Source organism: Chaetodon auriga, chromosome 5 (assembly GCF_051107435.1).
Source record: "Chaetodon auriga isolate fChaAug3 chromosome 5, fChaAug3.hap1, whole genome shotgun sequence".
In the NCBI taxonomy this organism is placed as follows: Eukaryota; Metazoa; Chordata; class Actinopteri; order Chaetodontiformes; family Chaetodontidae; genus Chaetodon; species Chaetodon auriga.
Genome location: NC_135078.1, coordinates 24,714,974 through 24,723,224, shown reverse-complemented (window position 1 = coordinate 24,723,224; position 8,251 = coordinate 24,714,974).

Sequence of the window (8,251 nt, the reverse complement as noted above, 5' to 3'; positions counted from 1 at the left end):
TCCAAGAATGTGGAAGTGACAGCAGCATTTTGCAGAGTCCCAGTTTCAGACCTAAACCCAGACCTCCTGGGAGATGTACAGGTCCTGCAGCTCAGACAGTGGTCTCGTGTCACCGCTCAAGAATTAGACTACACGCTGGCCTCAAGTCTCCGATTTACAATTCTTGTCCCCATGTGAGCCCTGTGCAGCAAACTCAAATGTCTTCCTCTTCCTTGCACCCAGGACCACGAGTGGAAACGTCTCTTTCTCCAAATCCTTCCTCTTCTGAGCCCTTCAGGTACTGTCCTACACACAGACGGGTGGTTTCTTCTCGGAAGAATCTATAAGAATCCACAGAGGGTGCACCTAGAGAATGTGATAGATCTGATGTTTTAATGTTGAAATGTGTATATTTACCCTTTTCTGTCTGGTAATGTGAACAATCATTTCTGCAGAACAGTCCCCAGAAGTGAGAGAATGTGCGTTCTGTGATCTACTTGATAATACTTTTCTAGAGACCACATATAAAGCTAAATACTTTTGGCTCCAAGGTGGCTGGCAAACAGCCTCTTTTCCTCTGCAAGAGCTCTCTAAAACAGACTCCAGATCAGCATTAATGGCCTTCACTTTACCCCACACTGTGATTTGGCAAATATGCTCCTCTTACAAACCGTCTCAGTCAACGACACTCACGAACCTTGACCTCATCTGAAAGCATTAGACTTTGGTCTTACAGTCAAAGCCGCATGAAGGAGCTGCAGAGTCCTTGAATCGCCACATTTCAACAGGACTTGAGAGGGTTGAGTTTTTTTTTTTTTTTACTACATGTACTACCGAGCCACATTCATTTTAATACTTACAGTGTGTTGTTTATTAAAGACATAACGCCCTCTCAGATCTTGGCCTCTTGTAAGACATTTCACGGTGGAGTGTTTTCATGGCTGCCCGTCTCTGCAGTATGAGTCACACATGCATGCTGCTGTGGCTCTTTTGAGTGTGAGATAATACAATATGATGAGGTTTCTCAAAGTAAAGTATGATCATTACAGGAAACAGAGCTTCCTTTGAGTCTGCATTGCTCTCTGTCTTTGTTCGGTTTTGTTTTTTATGTTTCGTAGAGAGAGGGCCTTCATTAGCCTTGTACTATATGCAAACTGGTTCATTGCCACAGCACAGACCACAACCACATGGTAATTCTTCTTGTCAGGATTTCATTATAAATGGCGCATGTGATGTTGTTGCTTTTTTTCCATTATCTACATTTGACAAAAAGGGCCTTTTGTCAGTAAGTTGGCACTGCAACATGTTGGTAGTGTTGGGCTAGGCACATCACTCAAAATGAAAGTAAAATTATTTCTCAAAAGTACTAATATTACTCCATAACACCTCTAGTAATGTAGTAATTGTTGCTGTTTTATCATTTTAAACACTTTACATTTAGAAATCAAGTTATAAAGATTTCACTTAATGTACCGCCTGTAAGAAATATTGAGGATATACGTTATTATTCCTGTTTTGCTTTCATCGCTGTAGTTGTCATCAAAGCTATTAATGACATTCATCCCAGGTTTTAAAGATGAAAGAGGACACAGGTGTTAATTTTGTGGACCTAAGCAATGCTATTTAAAAGGAGCTGCTGCTCTGCGAGTGATGAGTAAAACCAAAGTGTTTGGTGAGCACCAATCCCAACACTGACTACTTACAGGCATGCAGTAATAATGGCGTTGAGACATCTGCCCGCGTCCCACCCCATCGTCTGTTACGCTCCCTATGGTTTGTTTTGGTGTGTGTGAGTAAGTGTTGGTTGTGTGTATCACGTCTTTGCCCTGTGAGACTCCTGCCAATCGATTCAAGGTGAGACCTGTCGATTAAACACCCTGAGCCGTGCTCTCTACCTAACCCCAGGGTGATTCAATCCCAGCCCTTACACACACATACGCACACCCATACACAAACACACGCACGCATACACACCCACTTCACCTGTCATCCATCAATACCTCCATCAGGGCCTCTATTGATCCCCTCCATCCAGCCTCTTCACCCCATGCAGAACAACATCAGGGCCAAGATGACGTCCATGTAGGTTTAATTTCTGACAGATTTACAATAAAGCTCAAGTTATTATTTAACTCTTCCGGCCGCAGTGTGCTCTCTGATTTAGCACCCTGGGAGAGGATGAGTTACAGCTGACACGGAGAATCTGCCGGGGCTGGAATGGTAGGCACCCGGTTCATAACTCAGCCGCCGAATGTGTAGTTAGTCAATCACTTGATCTGTAATCACAAATGCTGCCAGAAATTACATGAGTGATGAGCTGTAATAAAAGCACTTACTTTTCCTGCTCTGTCTCTTAAGTGTTATTGGCAGACCCCTCTCTCCCAGGAGGCCGTGGCTGTGAAACAAAATCCCGATATAAACTGCCTCATTGGTCCCTGCCTCACGCTCTCTCTCTCTCTCTGGTGTACTGTATGTGTGTGTGTGACCGAGTGTGTGTGTGTGCGTTAATGCAGAGAGCTCCCACTACAGTGTAATACAAAGCTCTTTTTGACAGTCTTTCTTCCACTCTCGGATTGCCTTGCTTTAGTACAAATGAGCCTCACTCCAGTAAAGACAGTCATCCGTGTCGCTATCATTTATAATCTGTAATGTCTGCGAAGGTGCAAAGAAACACGATTCACTGACAATGACAATTTTTTAAACGGACCCGGCATTATTAATTGGTCAGTAAAATGCATCGTTTACACATAGGTTTAAATGTGTTGCGGTGCAGTTGTAGCTGCAGTCACTGCTGTTCAAACTTTCCTCCTCGGACTCTCCTGTCAGATGTCCTGATAAGTTACGGTGCATCTAAGGCATGACCTTACGTACAGGTAATCAAACATCTCAGGGCCACGACACCAACCTTTCTTCAACTGTCTGTGACTCCCAGCTCCATAGCCTTTGGCAGGAGGTCATGCGTGACAGTTTTATTGATACGGACCTCTGTAATAATTACACAGCGGCTTGCATGCACTATTGATCAGGCCTATTGATAAAATCATATTTTACTGTAAAGGTCTGTTGATTTGATGCATCACAGCATAAATCTCTCCTCACAAGCAACTGATTTGGAACTCCTACTGCTGGGTGATGGATGCCTCCTGCAGATAAACACACACACACATATATATATATATACGCACACACGACTATTTATATCTGTTGTTTGAATGGGGTTGTAACAGACACAGGTTAAAGACAGACTGAGATGTAATGATATCTCTATCTTTAGTCCATCCATATAAATAGACGATCACATAGATCACAAGTGGGATCTGCTATCCAGCCCAGCTGATGTGATATATAAGCGAGGGTGTTTATGGAGTCACTGCTCCATCTTATCATGATTTGTATTGTCAGCGGGGGCTGAATCTGCATGGTGGTAATAGATTCTGATGTGGTTCAAATGCCCCGTGGTGAATGGGAAATAGAGATGAATGTGACAGATCGCACAGAACTTGTCCTGTATATAAACGGCCTTCAGAACTGTTGTTCTCGCAGGGAGGGAAGAGTAGATGGTTTAACGGCTGGTGTGTCGGGAAATGTCACCGCTGGTATTAAAATGGTAAGAATCTGATCTGCAAAACTGACCTGTACAGCCGACGCAATGAAAGTGATATGATTTCCAGAGGAGGAACGTTCTATACTATGGCTACCGCGGTTTTTAGGGTATTAAAGAGGTTTTTGTCATATTGAAGGTGCATGCAAGCTGAAATGCAGACTGATGGAGAACTAAATGGAAAATGTCAGGTAATATACGCTGGTGTCTGTGGTGTCGCGCATTATCACCCTTTGATCTTACCATGGAAAACATAATATGTGTAATAAAGGAAAATAACACATTTATTACTATTGGAGGAAAGGAAAAATTGGTCTTTATGGCTCAGGTTGAAAAGCAGCTTACTAGACCGTGTTTCCGCTTTGGCCAGCAGTTCAAACGCATGTTTTCTTTTTGGACTTTTCCCTGGCTGGATTCGAAACCACTTGGGGATAGTTTGCGAAAGCTGTGGTGCACCAGTGACAGGCTGGTTTTCACATTTAAGGAGCCAACAGGACATGGGGAGCATGTTCATGTTCAAGAGGCCTACAGAATTCTAAAAACCGGGATATGGAGTTAATCGCTGGCCCAGTCAAGGCCCCCCCAGAGCGGCTGCTCCTGCGAAATGCCGAACAGGCCGTCTGGCTGCAGCACAGGAATGCAGAGGACGGGGAATTGATTTTAATCAGCAGTGATATGTTTTATAAGCATAAAACCTGCTCCAACCTGAACTCTTCTAAATGCCCTGTATTCTCATGAAAGTAACAGTGTAGACGTTTCTGTTTTTTTCTAATGCAAACCAAATGCATGGAGGCCCTTAAAAGAGAATAAACTAACACAGCAGGGCCTAGAAATAAACAGAAGTGGGAGGAACATTATATTACCCCCCAAAAAAAGACATCATTTTGTCACATAACAGCATTTTTCAAAATGCAAGCCGTTTTCTCCTCAGCACTTTTGAGATCAATGCATCTATAGCGTGTGATTGATACAGTATGGAATCTATCTATGGAAGATGGCACGTAACGAAAGCATGCCGCTGACTTTGAACATACTCACTACTTTTGTACCACGGCTGTTTGAAATGCTAATATAGAGCTTGTGAAATAGCAACAATACCGCCAGTGTGTTCCCCAGAGCTGGAGGGAGAAGGCAGAGCAAGACAAAGGCAGTTTTTAATCTGAGCAGGAAGCATACAGTGGCGATTCACTGTGACATGGTGATTGATATGAGTGAGTAGTGTATTTACCGAGTCTGACGGGATAGGAGAAAGAGAGTGTTTTCTTCCCATCCGCACGCTTATCTCCCTCCATAAATCACTGCCAATGGGATGCATAAATGTGGACGAGCAAACGTTGTATTGCTCCGACTCGGGCAATTCCACTTTGACCTTTACATTTGGCATTGGTCACTGGTGCTAAATGCATGCCATGACCTTCCCTGACCTTGGGCTATTCATATTTAATAGACACAAAGCCTTATAGTTCCTCAGACAACATACATGCATGAAAACACGCCAGACAATTAGTTACTGCAGTCAAGCCGAACACAATTTTAATTCCCTAATTTCATATTTTGGTCATGAATGGCTTGTGCAATTTTCAATATCTATGCAAGTATCACATATGAAGAAGGGATATGATCCATTTTATCTTTCTCATCAGTCTGTGTCTTTATAGCTCTGATTCCATTACTGCTTGCCCAGCGGCACACTATGATGTCCTATGTCCACCCTAACCTTTGACTCCGACCAGTGCTTTAAAGGTTCTGCACTTTGCCCTCTCCCATTTGACCTGTCTGAAGTATACCTTTATAATTGCCCCTGTCGCTATCAAATGCACATATGAGAGGGTGCAGGGGCAGGGGGCCAGAGTCTGTCCAATAACCTTTTGGCCTCTTGTTCATCCATTCTGCTCAAAGCAAGCACAGCAGGCTTCCTCCCCCTACCCACAATCCCATACTGTATTAGTCTGCATGTCGGAGTTATTGATGATGCTCTGGAAATATTTTATTGGTCAGTCATGACCTTTGACTGGGGCAATGCAAACACTAACCCCCCTAAAGCCTCCTATCGACATGTAGATATATAATATATATATGATCAGATGGCTAATAGAAGTATGGATTTAGAACGGCTGAATACCTGATCATTTGGATTTTAACACCATGATGTCAGCATTGTTTTATCCACTATACATGTGTAGGATCACCAAGAAAAACAGGTTTGTTGAAAGATGGACAATAAAGACACAAAAATATGTAAATAGTATGCAAAATCAAAGCACAAACAACCAAAGGTAAAATATCAAATACGCTTCAAAATGGTAAATCCTCTTCTCATCCCATCTTCCTATCGCTTTATTCCACATACTGTAAGTCCCTTCATCAAAGCAAGTGTAGCTTGCACTGACGCATCCACAATTAAGATAAGCCCCACCACAGCTGGACAATTACCTGCCACCTAACCTTTTCTGGAGGCACTTAAGAACGTAAGGACCCCCGAGGATAGATGTGCCCTGAGCAGAACAAGCACTTCAACAGGCCAGATGGAGGGAGGGAGGGAGGGTGTAAGGTATGAGAATGCAGGGGTAGAGAAAGGGGGCCGCAATGAGGAAGAAAAGGTGATAGAAAGAGAGAAAAAGACAGTATCATAGTGAGATTACATAATCCTCTGTCTGATAGCAGTATTTGAAGGACCTGGTGGTGTCAGACATGAGGGGGCTTTGTGGAGGTTTACCCAGGAGAGGCCAGCTTAGCAGGGGGATCTAGTGGAACACCAGGTGACCGGTGCTCTGTCCCCTAGCACAAACCCCAGCCCATGGCTTTGTAAACACTGTTAAATTGATTGCGGGGAGCTGATGAGATTTCCCTGCAGCCTGGCTCATTATCACATTGTGTACCACCTCTAACTCACTCGTACGGGGCCCTCTATGGATTGTCACTCTGCTTCATGTCGTAATTTTTAATGTAAGTGACAGTGTTTTCTGTCAAAAGTTCATATATCTGTCAGGTTGTGCGTGAATAAGAAAGGAGGTGAGCATGCAGGAATTTCAAATGTGCCATGAATTTAAATTTGAAAAACACTGGCTTGTATTTAATTCCCTAATGCTCGGTGCAGCATTTTTAACGCCGGTCAGGGTGTTACAGTCTGCCCTGCTGTGCAGCGGCGTGAGTTTCAGCACTGTATGATATCTGATCCCAAAAACCCTGCAGGGCAGCCACAGCAAATCAACAATGGATTAATGGATCTGGTTCTGCTCGTAAATCTCTGTGGGATTGGAAAGCGTTCGAGGACAGTCAGCCCGTAGTGGTGTGCTTAATGTTACAGGCAGTTTGGGTTTCCCATCGTTCAAAGCAGTGACAGGGTAGTAAAGATGTGGCAGCATCTTATGTCTGCGTTAAATCAGTGAATGTCAGGAATGCTGGATTGTCAGTCCGCAGTTCTAAGAGCTGAACCAGCACTGATTCATTGGTACACATTTGTTTATAAATAACCCCAATGCTTCTCCATAGCTCTCAACGTGGTGCAGAATAACTTCATGCACCATAGCAAAGACAGAAAAAAAGATGTGTTGTGCAGACATGCCCTAATTCAGCGGTGTCAGTACAACCCTTCAACCTTAGCCTAGTGCGGTAAGGCCTTGCCATAGATCACAGTGGTTAACAGTTAGCTGTTCCTGCAGGTGTATAGGGAATGGCAGTAACTGCTTCCATTACTGGAGAGAATGGCCCAACTCCCACAGCCCCCTCCAGACAGCGCTGTCATTACCCATCCATTGTGAGGCCTGAGAGGGAGCTGTAAGTACGGCAGACTTATGGCTTTGTTAGAGTGACTGGATGGTCTCCTCTGGCTCAGCACAGGATAAGGAGGGACAGTGGTATGGAAGGATAGCCAGATAGGCTGATAGAGATGGAGGATGAGGATGAATCGAACACCCCTTGATACCCCACCACCACCACTCCCCGATGTGCTCCCAAGCAGAGTGCAGGCTGGAGGGTGGGGAGGGTTATTTGGTGCTATTTTTACAAGAAACGGGTTGATTTGTCTTAGGCCATTACCGTCTATTACAGCTGCGAGTCTTGGGGAAAAGGTGGGAAGCGGCAGACGCTGGCATTCTGCCTAAAGAGAAATCAATGAAACAAATTAATCCTTCGCTGGCTGCGGTGACACAGTAATCCATCATTCAGGGGGCGCTTTTACACACTGAATCAGGGAGCGAGGCAGGGAGGTGGAGGGATTGGGGGTCGGGGGGCTGGGGTTGGTGGGTGCGTGTTGGTTGAGGAGGGGTGGGGGAGAGCAGGACTGAGGCTGTGGGGGACAGGGGCAGACATCCATGCTCCGGTAACACTGGGGTAACGGTGGGTGGTGGCAGGGAATCAAGTGGCTCTGAGCCCTTCCTTTACATCCTTGAGCTGCCTGTGGACATACAGAGCAGGAGGAGGAGGAAAAGGACGTAAACACAATCGGCTGAACTGCACCATGGACGTGGCCATGATTACACACATACGCCTACACATATTTTCCATGTTGCCTGTCGCTCGCTGTCTGCCTTAACCCCACCGAGTTGATGGCTGGTGGTGATGGCAGTGATAGGAGAGCTTTATTATTTATTTCCGCTGAACATACAAACAGCCAACTGGTCATTAATGCGTGGACATAGCTTGGATGCGAAAGGATGGAGGGAGAAACGG